Source organism: Pan troglodytes, chromosome 6, assembly GCF_028858775.2.
Source record: "Pan troglodytes isolate AG18354 chromosome 6, NHGRI_mPanTro3-v2.0_pri, whole genome shotgun sequence".
Taxonomy (NCBI): domain Eukaryota; kingdom Metazoa; phylum Chordata; class Mammalia; order Primates; family Hominidae; genus Pan; species Pan troglodytes.
In genome coordinates this window covers 59514466-59531569 of record NC_072404.2, presented here as the reverse complement: position 1 = coordinate 59531569, position 17104 = coordinate 59514466, and the positions used below count along the sequence as shown (strand labels likewise).

At 36.9% G+C, this 17104-nt stretch overlaps 1 long non-coding RNA gene across 1 annotated transcript in view; it reads left to right on the top strand.

Moving 5' to 3' along the window:
- The first annotated feature begins 9755 nt into the window (after positions 1-9755).
- Positions 9756-17104, top strand: part of LOC107976070 (uncharacterized) — a 32157-nt gene continuing 24808 nt past the window's right edge. The window contains exons 1-2 of the long non-coding RNA XR_001719711.1: positions 9756-10025; positions 13950-14039. This is a non-coding gene — a long non-coding RNA (uncharacterized LOC107976070). The remainder of the gene's footprint in view (positions 10026-13949; positions 14040-17104) is intronic.

The window sequence follows — 17104 nt, the reverse complement described above, 5'->3', positions numbered from 1 at the left end:
TACCAACTTTTGGAAAGTACCATGGACTCTCCATAAAAATTCTCCTTGACTTTATAAAGGTTTATGCATTTATTTTTATAAGAGTCAAGTTTAGAAAACAGGCAATGCTTCTAATTTATATTCAACGTAATCATCTGTTATCTATTTAAGCCAGATAACGAAAATGAGATAAATGAAATAGGCACCAATTTATACTAGCTATTAACTTTCCCAGGGGTATGCTATTAGAACTAAAAAAAGGTTTGTTGAGGTTGTCCTTCAGTTTAATTTCACTCCGTAATATCACTAATGACCCCATTAAGGACATTAAAAGTTTCCTTTTCTGATCAATCTTTAGAATATTGAACTCCATAAAGTATCTACTGACTAACCAGCTAAATAATTCAAGGTCACCTTTAAGATGGCATCCTAAAGCTAATTGTGGGTATAAGACTCGTTATATAAATATCATACAGAGGGAGTTATCTCCCTCAGCACCAAGATTACACCAAGCAAATTATTTCACTTGCCTGTTCAACAATCTACTCAGAGGGCAAGTTTAGCCTGCAAAACTTATATTAAATAGGAAAAAAGAGTTGAGGTTATAACTTATTTCAAAATGCAGCATCCCTTATATAATTCGCAATCAGTATTTGTTTGGAGTCTTCTAGTTACAGTATAAAAGTGAGCATGCAAGAAATAAGAAGCCTCTTATGTTTCTTTCCTTGTCCATTTTTTTTCATAATTTTTAGATTAGAGTGAGAAGACTGGGAAGAAAAGGTAAGCTTTGTTTCAGGTGATTTATATCTACCATGTGCTAACACTGACTGCTAAAGTTTGACCATAGCATTAATGGTCAAATTAAAAAAATTAGTTTTTTGTCTCAAAACACAGTCTCTTCGTTTCCCTCTTTCTCTCCTTTTCATGTTTCTTATGTTTATTATCTCTTTTCATTTTGCAAAATCCTAAGTATTGAACAGACTATGGTCAGAAAATATGTATTTCTGTGCTATTATTCACATCCGCAGCTCAACCCTTTCCATATTTCATAACCAGCATATGCCATTATATTGGGCTTGTATTATTTGGGAGAAAAATATATGGAATAGCTATAGAATTGCTCAGTAGTTTAGACCTATAGGAGACCTAAACCAAATAACCAAGGAGTACAGACTTCTTTTTGTTGGGGAGAAAACTGTGGCAGAATATTCTATCAACTTTTTCTAAATATGATTGAACTGGTGGCTTAGATTGGACTTGAAGATATTTCTCCTGTGACTCAGAGTTTCTGGGAAAGTAAAACTGTGAGACTGATATTTGTGTGCAAGAAATGTATTGGGGGTGCTTTTGGGATGAACACATCTTGGGTAATGAAGGAACAAGGAGGACTGGGCAGAGGAGGAAGTAGAAAGCTTTCACGCTCTCACAAGACCTCAGCAGTCACACCGACCCACCCCAGCAGGCTCTGTCTAACTGGAAAGGCACTAGAGCATTGCCTAATGAAAACAAAAGGGATGGCCTTTATCCCCGCTGTTGTTTGGCATCCTATGTGTGCTGCCCCAAAAAGGAGGCATGGTCTTGGGGCAAAGTGGCTGTCTTTAGCAAAGGGAAGTTGCAGAGAGGGTCTCAGCTGAGAGCTGCCTGTGATCAACCTTCTGGGCAATTGGGCTATGAGCACTTTGTCCTCCAGGGGGCGGTGGGAGGCGCACCACCAAGTGCACTGCATTGGAAAGACAGGTCTCTTGTCTTAAGAGTGAGACACTCTTAGCAAGACACTGATGTTAACCATCACATTATAAATAATCCTTTGCTGTATATTTTTCATTAGAAATAAAAACTATGCTGAGTAATGTTATTGGAAGAAAATTAATTAGGTAGCTTGGGAAGATTATTTTTTAAAGTCTATCATATTATCTTGATTTAAAAATTAGATTATACAAAGTGTATGGGGAAATATGGAGGTATAGTTAACTTAATTAATTTTTAAGTGTAATCAGGATGTGCTATATTAGTTTCCTAGGGTTGCCGTAACAAATGGCTACAAACTTAAAATAGCAGAAATGTACTCTCAAAACTCAGAGGGCCAGGAGTCTGAAATCATGGTGTCAGCAGGATTGGTTCCTTTTGTAGGCTTTGGGAGAGTGTCTGTTCCATTGCCTCTGTGGTCATCTGGCCTTTCCTGTGTTTCTCTGTGTATCCTCCTCCTTCTTATAAGGAGGATACCATTCTTTAGATTTAAGGCCCACTTTAAAACAGTATGACCTCACCTTAACTAATTACTTCTGCAGAGACCCTGTTTCTAAATGAGGTCACATTATAAGATCCCACATAGGTATTTATTTCGGGAGGACACTGCTCAGCCCTCTACATATACATTCAGTGTTCTACTTATTATTGCAATTAACAATATTCACCATCAAATGTCAATTTTTTTCATTAATACAAAGTTATATTTTAGGTTCATTTCTGTCTGTATATGCACAATTGCTTTATCATAGATCCTGTCATATGTGTCATCATAGCAGATTCTGAAAATGATTAGACAGAAAACAAACACAAAATTGTGCTCTCAGTATCATTCAAAGGACATCAATATACTGAATCTATTGATCATATTTAAGACACCTTGTATTGCAAACGGGGGGTATAGAAAGCACATAAAATATGTTGAACACCGTCATACATTTGGTATGAAATGAATATGAAAGGCAAAATAAACTTCCATTTAAATTTAATCAAATGATCTCTTTTTTTGCCTTGTAAATAACAGAGGCTTGGAAAATTATTTAAATGAATCATATCTCTTTAAGATATTACACGCAGAAGTTTGATCTCATGTTTTCTTTTTCTGGCTAAGCATTTATTTTATTTTATTTTTTCTCTAGAAGCAGAGATATTCTAATGCATTCCATTGACCTTAGGGTTACCTCATAGTAATTATCTAGACATTCCATAAATGCTTACTTACAGTTGCTTCCGTCTTCACAAAGATCATGTTTTTCTCCATGAAAAAAAATTTTAAATGTAAGGTCCGACCCAGCATTTCTCTCCTTACTTACTCTCATTTCCTCAAGTTCTTCAGAACTGACCTCAATATCTGACCCATGAAGAGTTACTAGGAAACAGATACCTGCCACAGTGTTGACAAGTAATTCAGCCTTGTTAGTCATGGCACAAGTTACTACACCATTAACTCTTAAATATCAAGGACAACTGAAGCTTTAATAGATGGGACACGGGACAGAACTACCTAACAGGTTCAACAGGACTACCTAAGTCAATCAAAACACATTTACTTAGAAATCAAAAGGCCTCTCAAATGTCAAAGAACACATTTTAATCAGAATTTGGCTATAACATGCTACTGTCTGGTCTTCAGGTTTCTTTTTGTTTAGGTGTTCTTGAGTTCCTCCCAAAACTCTCTGCTTAAATGTAAGTGGATGACTTCTTCAAATGGAATCTACAATTTTTCCTTTAGATATTTAAATGTGGAAAGATAGACACATATAGAGATTTAGGTGCTAGATAGATGATTGATGGTTAGATAACCTTTCTATAAAAGTCCATAAAGGTAAAGAAGACAGGTGGACACCAAGACACAGAAGACTAAAATGAGCAACCTGAACTGACATTGTGAGTTAATGCCAGAAAAAATGGTATTCATCATAGTCTGTTTTCTGTTGCTTACAACGGAATACCTGAAACTGGGTAACTTACAAGAAACAAAATTTATTTCCCAAAGGTAGGCAGGTCCAAGATCAAGGGATCACATCTGATGAGGGCCTTCTTGCTGGTGGGGCCCCTCTGCAGAATACCAAGGCCATGCAGAGAATCACATGGTGAGGAGGCTGAACATGTTCGCTCAGGTCTGTCTTCCTCTTCTTATAAAGTCACTATTTCCACTCCCATGATAACCCATTAATTCATTAATCCATTAATACATGGATAGATTAATCCATTCATGGGGGCAGCCCTCATGACCCAGTCACCTCTCAAAGGCCCCACCTCTCAACGCTGCAAAATTGAGAACAACGTTGCAAGACGAGTTTCAGAGGGGATGAACATTCAAACCATAGCACAGTCACTCTTTTTGCACCTTGACATGTACCCTGAGATAAGTAAATGCTACTTATTTCTGGCAGATGAATGTAAAAATGAAGAAGGTTTTATCTGGTAATCCAAATCTGTAAGTCCTGGTAATCAGATCACAAACTCATTTGGGGATGTGGGCTTATCATTCTTATAAAATATATGTTTTTCCAGGAGAGTCCCGTACCCCAGTAAGGGGGCAAATGGACACTAGAATTAAGAGGTTGGGGGGTTGGCTAGTGCAGTCTGAAGTTAAGGGTGAAGTAGAATCCTATCCATGAAAGGGAAGTCAATAGCACTGAGCAAGAAGTATCCAGAGGATGCATAAAAGGGTGTCAAAGGGAAAGAGGTCAGCCAGATTTAAGTAGCTGCTTGGCCCAAAGAGAGTGAAGCCATCTTAGAGAAAGTGATACCTAAGAACGTTACTAAAGACTTCCCACTTCCAGGAGAAGGAGTAATAGAAACCAGATTTACCTTCTCTCCTGAAACAAACAAAATGTGGCAGTGTCTATGAAACAATGGGTTTTAAGACACTGGGCAAAAGGCAGCAAGGATAGAAATCCTGATAGGTGAGAAACAATGAGGTAAGTCTGATTTTTAAAAGAGCTTCCAGGGCAAAATATAAGTATAGTATATCAGTTATCACTTAGGGTTCTACAGAGAGACAGAGCCAATAGGATGAAGAGTGTGTGTGTGTGTGTGTGTTTGTATGTGTGTGTGTGTGTTTTAAGGCAGTAGCTCAAACAGTTGTTGGGGAGGACTGCTGGCAAGTCTGAAATCTGTAGGACAGGCTAGTAAGCAAGAAGCTCAGGAAGGATTTCTTACATTACAGCCTTGAGGCAGAATTCCTTCTTTGAAAACTTTAGTTTTCATCTTCAGTCCTTCATCTGATTGGATGATGCCCACCCACATTATCAACAGTAATCTCCCTTGCTTGAAGTCAAGTTTTTGTAAATGTTAATCACATCTACAGAATATTTTCACAAGAATATCTACACTAGATTTTGACCCAACAACTGGGCACTATAGTCTAGTTGAGTTGACCCATAAAATTAAAATTACCATTGGGGAGCCCATGCATAGCTTGGTGGACTCCTGAGGTTGAGGAGTTAGAGCTGAGAGGCTAGGAAAACCATGCAGTTCGGGTTTGCTGGGCACAGTGTCAGAGAAGAACAAACTGCTCAAGGACAGAACACCAGAGAACTAAAGAGGGTACTTGTGATTATTTAGCAAAGTTCTGATAAGCACATGCTTGTGAGAAGACTACCTGAGGCTAGAGAAAGAACTGCCCCCAAATCTGAGAGGTGACCGTTCTTCAGCCAGGTGGAAACTTCATCGGTCATGGAGCCTGCGGTATAGCATGCAGGAAGCCTTGCTCCAGAAATGGGACTTGACCAGCCCTTGGCCAAGAACTATCCTGGACTTATCTAACAAGTCATAAAAGTAAAACCTGAAAGAATCAAACTGCTCTCAAGCAATGTATCTTTATCCCACTACAAACCATAGGAAAAATTATTTGAATGCAAATGTATGTAGCATATAGAAATGTAAACCTCACCATAACTTGTTTTCAACTAAAAGTTAACAGATATACAAAAAAGTAAAATTATTATTCATAAGAATAATGAAAATTAATACGACTGAAAACTGGGATAGGTTTTAAAATTAACACAGAAGGATGTTAATACAGTTAAAATAACTGTGTTGCAAATATTGAAAATGATAAGTGGAACTATCTGACATATAAAAAGACCCAAATGAAGACAAAGAGAAGAAAATTATCACGTCTGAGATTTTTAAAAATATAATGCACTTCTGGTATTAACAGTAGATTAGACATTGCAGAAAATTAATCAAGTTAAAAATATAGCAATAGAACCTATCCAAAATGACACACAAGGAGAACAAAACAATTCAACTCAAAGTTAAAAATAAAAATAAAAATAAAAAAGAGGGCAACAGAGGGCTGTGAGAAATTAAGCAGTGTAATTACTAGATCAATTTGAACCAAGAGAGCCCCCCCAAATGAAGAAAATATTGATACATAAAATATTTGTAAAAGATTACTGACAATTTTCTAAATTTGATGAAAATTATAAATCCACAGATCACAGACACTGAATAAACTCAAAGAAAAAGCAATATGAAGAAAATGACAGCAACTTAAATCACAATCAAATTGCTCAAAACCAGGGATAAAGAAACAGTATTAAATGTTATCAGGAAAAATAAAACCTGCTATTGCTATGTATGGAGTAATGATAAAAGATAATGCCTGATTTCTCACTGTTAAAAATACAAGAGAGAAAACAATAGAAAAGCATTTTTAATGTACTGAAAGGAAAAAAAAATCCATAAACCTCAAGTTTTATACTTAGCAAAAATGTCTTTCCAAACTAAAAGTGAAATACGTACTTTTTTAGCCAAAGTGATTGAAAGACTTAGTCACAAACGGACTTGCATATCTGAAGTATGAAAGAAAATCTTGTAGAGAGAAGGAAAATGTATAAAATTGAAATAAGAATACAGAAAAAACAATGCAAAACACTGGAAATATGAACTACCTGAGCAAATATACACAATTTGCCATATTTAAAATTTTTAAGATAAAATTGAATGTAAGTATAATTAATAACAATATATTGTAACGTTTATAGCACATGTAAATGTATATGTATGTACAAATATATATAGATATAAGTGTATATATTGTGTGTATGTTGGGTAAAAGTATAACACATGAAGAAATAGCACAAAGAATGTAGATTAAAAATGGGAAGTACATAATTGTAAGTTTCTTATACTATAGGAATTGTTGGGATATAACATGAAAATCTGTGGTAGACTCTGAAAAGTTAAAGATGTATGCTCTAGACACTACAGCAAATGCTAAAATGGTGAAGAGTTGCAGCTAATAAGCCAGCACATTTTAACTGAATTACAAAAAGTAATTAATTAATCAAAAGAAGGAAGAAAATAGAAAATTAAAAACCCAGAACATGTGGGACAATGGAAGTAAAATGAAAAAATAGAAAATAAATATATAGTAAGATGATGGGTTTAAATGTAACTATATCAATAATTGTATTTAATTTAAATGATAAAAATTGTCTATTTGATTATTTAATTTTTACATTTTTATCTGAGGATTTTATTTTGAGAAGTTACCTACAATGTATTTACTAAACAGCATTCTCTCCAACCTCTGTAGATCTTACTTTATCATGTATTTCCTTTTGTAAAACATGACTTTCGCTCTTATTCTGGACTTTATTCTTTATCAAGATTTCTTTCTATTGTATTTTGCTCTATAATATATATTTCTTTTACTACTACGGAGGTATGCATGGGAGTAAAAAACGGCTTCCTTCTACCTTCCTAAGTTCTTTGACTGGACTAAAATTAAATTGCCATGGGACAGATTAATAGGGAAAATATTTTAATTATGTACACATGAGAATCCCATAATATATGAGACTCAAAGAATGGTCAGATGATTGAAGCTTATATAGCATCCTGAGCTGAGAGGCATAGAATTGTGGGGTTCTTGGGGGGTGGTGGTGACACAAGTTATGGAAGGGTGAAGGGAGGAAAGGTATGGGGCACAAAGATTGTCCTGTTATGCAGATTCAAAGTCTCTGCAGCTTTAGGGGGAATAAATGATTGAATGGGCATGGGGTGAAATTCTAATGTTCTCTCCAGTGATCCTTTAATCTTTCCTGGTCGAATGCCGAGGGAGGGTATTCATGACAGTTGAGTTCCTTTGGGAGGACCCTTCTTTGGACAGATGAGCAGAGCCCAGAGAAAGCCTCTGCCTGCACTGCCTGTGTTTGCTGTTTCCAAAGTGCCCTCAGTTCCAAGTAATCAGCAGAGCAAAGCATCATATTTTAGGGTGGCATTTTTGTAACTCTTTCAAATTCTTTTAATCTTCCACCTCCTTCTCCAGTTTTACACCTTTTGTCCTTTCAACTAGGCTTTTGCTCGATACTGGCTACAAAAACTGTTCTCTTGAAAACCCGTAGTAAACATATTAGATACATCCAGTGGCTTTTCCCATTCCTCAGTTTACTGCATTGTATCTTCATTATATGACAGTCTCCAATGCCAGAATATTTCTTTTGAACTCTGCCCTTTCTTTGATTTACATGACGTGGGACATGGGACAGCCAGGTTTCTGTCACTTTTTGAGTATTCCTCTTAGCTCCTTCACCAGACTTCTTAGAAAGTACGTTTTCAACCTTCTTTCTTTGATGCTGTGCTACTTTTTCTGAACCACTCTCTATGTGGAAAATTCTTTACCAGTAACTTACATATTTGTTCTCTCTTTCAAGCACTAGTCTCAATATTAATCACTTCCTATTCGTTTCTATGCTAACTTGATCATAAATCCAGAATGTTCCAGACCTATTAAACCTGTTCCCAATTTTAAATTATGTTTTATATTAACTGTATCATTTTCCAAACTTCACTACTAGATTTTATACTTTTCTATCATCAAATCAATTAATATCAGTTATTATTCCTGAGATCAGTTCTTATACCTGTGCCCATCTCTCAACAATCATATTCATTATGGTAGCAAGTCCAATATATATTAGCTAAACTATTGAAATAGCATTCCAATTTATATACTTGTTTCCATTATTTCTGCCCTCTGGCATATCTAATAAGCAGAAGTCAGATTAATATTTCTATGGCACAATGTTGGCTGTATGATTGCTGTCATCAATGGTATGATCTTCTTCAGCTGATGTGATGAGTAAAGTGTTCTATGACAGCTAGGACAGACCGCAGGAGAAACATATTGAACGTTCAGTTTTGAAAGTTTGAAAAAAAATCTGGAAACTTGGACATGGAACAAGTTCTGATGTCAAAGCAGAAAATATGAGGCAAAGTAAACAAAAATGGATGATTTGTCTAATTACTGGGGAATAGGCTGCATGTACATCGGTGAGGTCATTGTTCTTCATTGTCCTCAAAGGGCTCTGGCCACTTTTCATATTACATCAAAGAAATAAAGTATTTGTTCATTGTATTTGAGCAGTCAAATAAAAACTTCCACTTTGATATCAATCTTTTTGCCAATTCTTTATCACAATACTCCTAATACTCTTACTTGGCTCATTAGAGGGGAGATTATTTTAAGTATATTTTAGAGATTTATATATCCGGCCGATGGGCTTCTGGAATGTTAAATCTTTTATGATTAGTGAGTTTGAAGACATATCATAAGTGTTGAAAGCAGATGTTATCAAAGACAATGTTCAATATAATTTTTGAAATTATTAAAAATAGATTTTATGGTGGTAACTAACAACAAAAATGATAACAATAGTTGGCTTATATTATCCCCTACTATGGTCCAGTCACTATGCAAAAATTTTAATCTGCATTGTACCAAAAATCTTACAAAAATCCATACAGTGGATGACTACTGCCATTCTACAGATAAGCAATCATTTGGACTAAAAGGTTATGTAACTTGCCAAGATCACAGAGTTAAAGTAAAACCAAAATTTAAGCTCAGAGATTAAAGAGATTAAAGGATGTTTTTTGACATTTGGGGCTAGTACAGAAATGCTCCAATAGGCTGTGTTGTATGTATTAGAGGGAAAAACAGGTATACTGCCCCTCTGTGGCTGAGCCCCAGAGTGTGGTGAGGTCCATGCAAAGCAGTGCTCCCCATAGGCCAGGCTTCTTGCACAGGACAGCCTGCCCTTCTGGGCTGGCCCTGCTTATTCTCCACATAGCTTTCTCAGTTCCTACCTAGAAGTACAGCGTGGAAGAGGACAGCCTGGGTCATGGGTCTCAGAAGTTTTAAGCATATATGGAAAATGCGCCCCTGCCAAGAGTGATTGCCGGGCACCCTTGACTGTGTGTCTTATCTGTATTTCAGAGATGCTAAAATGAAAAGCTCTATGGATAAGCAAAACACAAGACATATTGCAAAAAGGCAGGTGAGTATACTGGGGTGTGTATGTGTGTATGTGTGTGTGTGTGTGTGTGTGTGTATTTCTCTCTGAAAAGAAGTGTTTCAGAGGCTATTCTCAAAATCCCTACCAAAGTAGTAGACAAGAATGTCCTTTATTCAGAACAAAGAGAATCAGTGAACAAGATGATTTTTGATGTGCTTTTTAAATTTTTATTTGAATTTGATTGTCCTCTAAGTTCTCGGGGGAAAATAATATGTTCGGAACTTGAAGAGGCAATGTAGATAATCTATTTTTAGATAGTGTGAGGAAACTTCATCTAACAGCAACCTTAACAACCTTTTAAAATTCAGCACTGGAAAAATCTGGCACACTAGGCAAAAGCGTCTTGCTGGTTTTTATGAATTTCTAAAGGTATTTTCAACTAAATTGTCCATTCCTTGATATTTCGAGACTTGTCAAATTAACCAAATTGATTAAAACATTTGTGCAAAAGAAGCATATTTCAAACAATATACTGAAAAGTATTAATGCATGTATTTTACTTGTATATACAGGCAATTTATGTAGTAAAATTATATTTGTCACTTTAATATTATCATTAATTAATATTTTTTATTAATGAAATACACTCATATTCATGGAAATCCATTTTTCTTCCATGTGACACCTAACTCATGACCATCTAGGAATAATATCTATTGTCAATCAAATATGGGAATGGCTGAAAATACGTAGAAACGTAGATTGTTGGTTTTAACAAAAGTTATAGAGAACTCCTGGTCAGCAAGTCCACAAATTCCATGAACGTATTGTTTTGGGCATTTCTCAAAGCTTCCAGCCCAGAACTGCACACACTTTAGCTGCCCAATAATTATTTTGGGGGTTGATAAATGAAAGAGCTAAAACTATTGCTTGAATGGTACTGCAACATACTTCTTAGAGTCTAAGTCAGTCTGTGTAGGGAAAAATCATATTGCCAGATCCAGGTGCCCCCATGTACCTTTTACTGGACATTCACAGGGCTGTGTTCTCGAGGTTCTGCAGGATGAGTCCATGAATCATCTCCCAGGATCACACCTGGCATTCACCTCACCATTTAACCTCTCTACTCTGCTTACCACTCACCCTCAAAGGCCAGCTATTCAAAACTTGGCTTCTGGAAAGTAATACTTTATTCATCTTTTGATTAGGCTCTGCGATATAATTTCCCTCAAAGAACTGGTCCATCAAAGTATTCTGCTAAACAAAAGACTATCTGGAGCTAGGCCACCACCTCGTAGGCTTTATTAGTACTGCTATTTATACTTTAACGTTTTAGCATTGTTTTTCCTTCTTTGCAATCTTATACCCTCCTCAGATTATTTCTCTTACATCGGCCTCCGTTTGTGTTAACAGTGCCAAGATCTAATCTCGTCTGTTATCTAGAACGAAGCTTTGATCTCAGATCCCTTTGACATTATACTGCTTTATAGTGCTGTTCTGAGAAGACTTGGTTGTTATCCCGAAAGACACACAAATGTGGAAGAATGTTAATAATGGAAATGAATCCAGCAGTTTTTCATTCTAGAAATCAGTAGGAAAATTGTATAATTACAGAACAATGAGAATAAAGACAAAATTGGAAGAGAGAGGAAAGGAGATATTTGGGCCATGTGGAGGAAGTTAAAGATCATCAGGATTCCATGACTGATTGGATGGTGAAACTGAATGAGAAGTTGTTGACTACTTCTCCAAAGTTTCAGATTTGAATGATGGGCTGGATGATGGTGTCGATCACAATGTTAGATCCTACAAGGGAAAGAATAAAACAAGTTAATGAGTCCAATTTTAGCCATTTTGAGTTTTGATTCAAGTAGAGGAACTGTAGCTCAGAAGAAAGAGTAGGACTAGGAAGTAAAGGCACATGTGGAGCCGGAAAGACACAGCTCTGGATCCTGGTCTGGTCTCTTCCCAGGCACATGGGGCTGCCCTTAGCAAGATGGCTGGGAGTCAAAGAAGCATACCTAGAGTGAAAGTGGAAGCTGCCAGGTCTTCGGGGCCAGGACTGGAAAATATCAATGTCACTTCCTTGTTCTATTGGTCCAGTAACCTAGACCCTGCCTCTCAATGGGAAAAGGGCCAAAACGTCAGTGGACATAATTTAGAACTCCCAAGTAAACACGCAGTTGTTCTTTCTCTTGATTAAATGTTCAGGTGATAAGCCCATAATGGACTTTTATATTTACACTTACTTAGAATTTCTAAAATGTATCCTGTGGCCTCAGATGTGTTTATCTTCCTAAAATGGCTTTTATAAAATATATTCTAGAGGGTTAGCCAATATATTTCTATTGCAACAGATTCTAGAGAATGTATAATAAAATATAGGAAATACAGAATATAACAGTTTTACTTTTGTGTATTATAACATATTATTCCATGTCTTTCAAAAGACCTCTGGTTTTAAAAAGGTCTACATTTCTAAACATGTGTTTCCATTTTAATCGATACCACTCCCACCATGCCTAATAAATCTCTAATAATGGCGCTTAAAATAACTAAGAAAGTCCTTGTGCTAAGACATAGTTTATGCGAAGTTGAGAATATTGGCAAAGTGAAAGGACTTCTTTCTCTCTTCGACAACAAGGCATCTTTGCCATTTTGTCACTGGTGGGCCACAGCTTGTTCTAGCCTCTTAGATGAACGTTATGTAGGGTCCATTCCCATTCTTCTGTGTGAGATTTCATGTTTTAACATCATAGAAGTGGAAAGAGACCATATGTTAAAGTAGTTAGAATGGGAAGAGAAATGTAATTTCAGTGCGTGGTGTTTGCATTGGAGGAAGCAGTACTGAAAATCTCACCATTCTAGTTTTTTTCTCCTGCAGATTAGAGGCCAGGATCAGAGTTACCTGGGGATTTTCATCATGGAACTGAGTAACAGACACTGCCCACACTGAGCCTTAATTTTGTTCTTGTTAGTAAATAGCCTGCTTGTAGTGGCACTTAGATATAAAATTCCTTAAAGATAAGCAGAACAGTATTACATGAAGATTTTAACAAGTTTTGATTCTTAAAAAGCCCCACAAATAATCTAACATGGTATTCCAAATTCCATTTTGTAAAAGTTTTATATAACGTAGCACAGGCTCATAAGGGCTCATAAAACAGATGCATATTTTAAAGAATAATAAAAGAACATCATGTTCCTGTCCCTCAGGCTGAAAAACATCTCATGCCTCTGCTCTACACATGGTCCTAAGCCTGTCCTGACTCCTGCCATCTTTGTCCCTTTCTCACCATGGTGATCTTGTTCCTGAACTGGCTTTGCTAATAAATCTCTTTATATTATTATTCCCTTTCTCTCTTTGTGTGGAAAATTTCTCCTGTTTTTATATATGTTTTTTTAATTTGGAAACACTCTGTATGTCTTGTATTGTGACTTCTCTCCCAGTATTTAGTACTTGAGATTCAACCATGCTGGTTGAGGTCATCTACGTATTCATTTCCACTGCCTACAATATTCCATTGTATGTTAACATCTCAATGTTGTTATCTGTTCTTCTGTTGATGAGGAGTTGAATTGTTTGGTGCACATATGGGAGAGTTATTCTAGGTTATAAATCCAGTAGTAGGCTTTCTGTGTCATAAAATATGTACACTTTCAAATACTTGATGTTGTAATGGTTAATTTTATGTGGCATCTTGACTGGTCCACAGGGTGCCCAGATATTTGGTCAAACATAGAATGTGTCTCAGAGGGTGTTTCTGGATGAAATTAACATTTGAATCAGTAGATAAATTTGACACAGCAGCTAAAGTGTGTGGGCCTCATCCAATCAATTGAAGGCTTGATTAGAACAAAAGCCTGGATAACAGAGAACTTTGCCTGCCTGAATGCTGAGCTGAGACATCAGTCTTCTCTTGCCCTCAGACTGAATTTACACCTTTAGCTCTTTTTATCTCTCAGGCTTTTGGACTCAGACTGGAACTACACCACTAGCTTTCTTGGGTCTCCAGCTTGCTACTGTATACCTCTGGATTTTTCAGCCTTCATGAGGTGAGCCAATCTCTGAAGAAGCTTGACTAATACACGAGGTAAATTGCAAACTCCTTTGCAACTTTTTCCTACGTGTTCTTAGTTTGCCTTCATGCCTTGATAACCACCAAAAAACCCCACAAAAAACAAAAAAGAAAACAAAAAAAAACCCGAGACGAATAACTCACATATGCCTTCCTAAGAACTCAAGGCAAAATTGACGACATAGTTTATCTTCCCATTGGGAAGATTTTGAGAGTAAACATGAATGTTAAAATGACTAAGATTATGCATATTTCTGAAAATATTTATTGAAAACACATGTTCATTTTGTTGGTGAAACTAGAAAATTGTTCTACTCAAAACTGTTTTCAAAATGAAATTTCTTATTAAGTTAAAATAAATTAAAGGTATCCATTAAATAAAATTTACGTTTACTAAAAACAGAGTATGTGAGTGCCAGTTTACCACATATTCACCACCACTTGATAATGTCAGACTATTTCCTCTCCCCTAATTGGGCAGATGTGGAATGATATATCATCATGAATTTTACTATGAATTTCAAGCTAGCTAATGAGCTCGAGTAGCTCCTCACCACACCACTTAGTTAAATTGTGTTTTGTTTCTGTCTTAAAACATGGGATCAATGATCACATCGTTCAGTCTGAAGAGGCAGCACCCATCACTTGTCTATGAAGAACTTCTCTCCATTTCCTTAATTTGCATTTTCCCTTTTCCTCTGTTCTCTCAGCTGCATCCCTTTCCTTCACCATGCAAACCTCCTAAGGTGTTTGAGGTTACTATTTCATTTCAGCCTTTCCAATAAAACATGCACTGCTTTTTACATGTATTCCAAATTTATGTAAGTAGTATTGACCTTTGTCTCTTCTATTCCCAACTTTTTTCACTCAGCTCTATTTTTTTCCTAAGATTTCTCCATGTTTCTGTGTCTAGAAACAATTTCTTGATCTATAATGCACAAATGGGACTATACACACACACACACACACACACACACATATATATATGTGTATATATATATTTGTTTTTTTTGAGAAGGAGTCTCGCTCCATCACCCAGGCTGGAGAGCAATGGCGTGATCTTGGCTCACTGCAACCTCTGCCTCCCAGGTTCAAGCAATTCTCCCGTCTCAGCCTCCCAAGTAGCTGGGATTACAGGTGCCTGTCAACATGCAGGCTAATTTTTGTATTTTTAGTAGAGATGGGGTTTCACCTTGTTGCTCAGGCTGGTCTTGAACTCCTGACCTCAGGTGATCCACCCATCTCAGCCTCCCAAAGTGCTGGGATTAGAGGCATGAGCCACCGCACCTGGCTAAGACTATATTAAATGAAAAAGCTTCTGCACAGCAAAGGAAATAATTAACAGAGTGAAGAGACAACATGAATGGGAGAAAATATTTGCAAACTATTCATCTGACAAGGGACTAATATCCAGTGTGCAAGGAACCCAAAACACTCAACAGAAATAAATATATATATATACACACATGTATATATACGTGTATATACGTATATATATACACGTATCTGGATTCCAGCAGTTAAGAGCTGCACCTAGCCTCTAATACTTTGGGGCGTCTTTATGTATATTTGAACCCAAAACTGTAACTCCCTTTTTTACTATCAGCTGTGGCATGCAGAGGACAGTTATGATCGAATTTGTTAGTAATTCCGATGCCTGCCTCTCCAAAGCATTCTGAATGGCCTTGGTGAATAATGTGTCCTTTGGGCATTCCCAGACAACACAAAATTTAGGTGAGTTTTCTGGTCTTATGCAATATGCCCATTCCAGAATTCCCATATTTCTCAATTGTCAGCATTTCTTCTAACATTTTCCAAGGGAACTGGAGCATTTCCACATGAATCTATCGTGGCCATCTCTTCTAAAGTCCACTCTAGCAGTAAATTTCCCCTTTGACGTACAGTCAATTTCAAGTCCGTCATTCTCTGCGTCGGCTGATGCTGGGTGTTACTTCTAGCTATGGTCCTGTCAGCTTTGGGAAGAAGTGGGCCATTCTCCAGGAGCACACCTAATGCTTTGTGGGATAGAGGCCTCTGCAGCCATGACCTCCAGCTTGAAGGCAGTCCTAGCTTTCCAGGGAAGAATGGGCTGCTTCTGCAAGCCCTGAGGGCTGCAGGAAAGAGGGTACGCATTTGTAAACTCAATGTCCTCAGGAGAATCTATCCAGGTGTTGTTGTAAAACCCCAAGTTCAAGCTTGTGTAGCCAATGTACAGCTGATGCAAACACACTGACATACAGGTGCTTGGAAAAAAAGATTTATTCAATTTGGCCAAAGCAAGAAGATGGTGGGACGGGGCAAGATCTCACAAATCTACCTTAACAGAAAGAAGAAGTACAGAGTTTTTGTACAGGTAGAGAGTAAGTTTGAGGAGTTTCAGGGAACTCCTGAAAGAGGAAAAATCTGTTCAGTCTCAGATAGCACCTTGAGCAACCAGACTCGTGGATGTCAGTAGCTGGTCACAATTTCCCTAAATGCACTCATCCCTTCTGCAAAGATTTTTCATGACCCTGAAGTCATCTCCTATGCTTAACAAAGAAACAGGACATCAGCAGGGAGCTCACCACCAGCAACTGGTGACCATCGGCAAGCAGTTAAAGGCTGAGGGCAAGAGCTCACAGAGAGACTCTTATTTCTGGCACACAGTCAAGAAGCAAAGTGAGGACCTGAGCGGGTCACAGAGCTTCACCTGTGTCTTACAGTTATCTTTTCCCTTGAATTAGTAAATGTTGCTATTGAGTAAAATCTCTGAGTCCTATGGGTCTGACTTGACATTGTCACTTTCGGTGTTATCTTCATTCTGTTGTAAGAGAAAACTTTCACTAATAGTTAAATGCTGCCAGGTGTAAATTAGTGTCATCAGTTGCTTCAAACAGAAAATAAGCTCAGTTAATTTCAAAATTAGTTCAAAGATTTTTTATCTGATTTATGAAATAAAAGAACTATTTTGGAAATTCATTCATTCAAAGGTACAATATAAGATATTTTACAAAATTTACTTAAAATGTTCAAGAATAAACATCATGGTAGAACAATATTTTT